The sequence below is a fragment of the Meleagris gallopavo genome, chromosome 1, assembly GCF_000146605.3.
Source record: "Meleagris gallopavo isolate NT-WF06-2002-E0010 breed Aviagen turkey brand Nicholas breeding stock chromosome 1, Turkey_5.1, whole genome shotgun sequence".
Classification (NCBI taxonomy): domain Eukaryota; kingdom Metazoa; phylum Chordata; class Aves; order Galliformes; family Phasianidae; genus Meleagris; species Meleagris gallopavo.
Genome location: NC_015011.2, coordinates 158,228,708 through 158,230,824, shown reverse-complemented (window position 1 = coordinate 158,230,824; position 2,117 = coordinate 158,228,708). Strand labels below are relative to the sequence as shown.

General features: G+C 32.2%; 1 long non-coding RNA gene across 1 annotated transcript in view; it reads right to left on the bottom strand.

Moving 5' to 3' along the window:
* The window catches only part of LOC104917486, a 20,330-nt gene that overhangs the window by 574 nt on the left and 17,639 nt on the right, over positions 1-2,117 (bottom strand). The window contains exon 5 of the long non-coding RNA XR_796893.2: positions 1,755-1,839. This is a non-coding gene — a long non-coding RNA (uncharacterized LOC104917486). The remainder of the gene's footprint in view (positions 1-1,754; positions 1,840-2,117) is intronic.

The following is a 2,117-nucleotide window of genomic DNA, read 5'->3' as shown; positions in this document are numbered from 1 at the left end:
AATTGAAAAGAACTGCACAAATCAGTGTTCTTCACAAAATACTGTTAGAGGTAACAGTAAAATATTTGCAGAGGCATTTACATAGACAAACCAATTTTATGGAAAGGCATAGTCTACCTCTGACAAATTCATTTGAATCTAAATTTTTTTTACTGCCTGCAATTCTAATTGTGCCAGAGTTTCCTAAATGCTTAGCGATACGTGATTTAACATTACGCCCATCACTGATTTTCCCCTTTTATCCATTTACACAAAAAAATAAAAATCAACACTTAATTTTGGACAATATTCATGGAGAAATGAGAAGATTACAGATGTTATTGACAGTTACCATGGTTATAAAATGTGTTTTCTTTCATCAAGCTCATTGTGCATTTTTTAGAGTAAGACAACAAGAGATAATTTCACTATAACTATGAAGTCCACAGTTTGATAAAAGAAGAAAGACAGTACATAATTAATATTTTATATTACACTCAGGACAGCAAAAAAATCTGTTGCATTCAAAGGATTTCATGACAAAGTCTAAATATTTAATATTCAGTATGATCGAATATCAAAAGATTTATGCTGGACTAATGTAAAGTATCTATCAATATATATAGTAGAAATTCTAAAGACTAATCACAGGAGGAGGGGAAAACAAGGTAGCAAAAGCAACGCAGACAGAAACAATCATACAAATAATCTCCAGCCAATAAACATTCAGTCTCTTTATTAAACCCAGTCTAAGAAGATGAAGAATTAGCTTCAGGAATAGCTTTTTATCATCATCATTTATCAGATAAATACCTATCCTTGTTCAAGAAAGTACACAGTAAAATAGCCAAATGAGATTGTAGGAAAATCAGAATTTAAAAATACCTAAGTAACATATTAAGAATGGGAAAGGAGAGAAGGAGACAGAGAGAGACAGACTGATTTTCTCCATAAATAATTTAATAATTTAATCACTTTGAAAGACTAATGGCAAAGTTCTATGCCATTAGTACTATAATATTAGGCTGGTGTTAGAAATATTTTGTGTACCACACATATCAGCTCTCAGTGGCATACAAAATATTATGTCAAAAAAAAACTCACAAGAAGTTTATATGGTGTTGATTCTGCTCAATCTAATCCTCTACATAGACCACAGATTCCCACTGAAATCTCAAGCGTCTGCTTTCAGCATTTTTTGCCAGAATCTTTGTTCTTCAGTAAAGTGTTTTCTTTCATTGTCATATTACAGACTTATAATTTGCACTTTTTCCTACTGAGCATCTATCAGTATCCACCATTTATTTTTCCTCCAGTACCTCTACTTGCCTTTCAACTTTCATTATCCTCATTAGAAACACATCCGTATTTTCACTTTCATCTTTTCCTTTAAGGAGCTGAAGGATGACAAAATAGTTTTCAAAGGGAGCTGGGTCAGGAGCATTTCTGATGAGATTTCTACTGTGCAAAGCAGAGCAAAACAGGAAACAAGAGGAAACACTAGATCTGTGTGATTTTTTTTTTTCTTTCATAAATTGTTTTCTAAGAAAACACACCTTCTTCTGTAGCCTGGTGAGAAATATGGGAAATATTTTGAATAAAATTCTACTGTTACTGGATGATTCAACTGATAATTATATTAATTGTAATTTTTTCTGACAGAGACTATATATTCCAGTATTCCTATTCCTACCCTGTGTAGTCCTTCAGATAACTCTTATTTTCACAAAAGTGTCTTAAGATGGTGTTACTACAACTGAGAGAATTCTACTTACCACTGGTACGGCTAAGAATCAACACTGAAAAATTATTTATCATAGAGCCTTCACATTTGTAAAACTCATCAATTTCTATTTTTGGCTATAATGAAAAAGAAAGAAGAAAAAGAAATCTTGTAAGTACTGAGAACACGAAGCAAATATCCTTTTTTTCAAAAGTCCTGTATAAACATGTTTTGCCAATTCTTTCACCAATTACAGCAGAGCTGTAAATCTACCAGCATGTGCTAGCTTCAAGAATCTCTTCATTTTGCTCACAGCATCCAAATGTGAGCTAGAGATGGTTCTTTTTTTAACCTCATCTTTATCTCATGTGACATCTCTGCTACGTAAAAGTTAAGGAAATAATCTTTTTCAAAG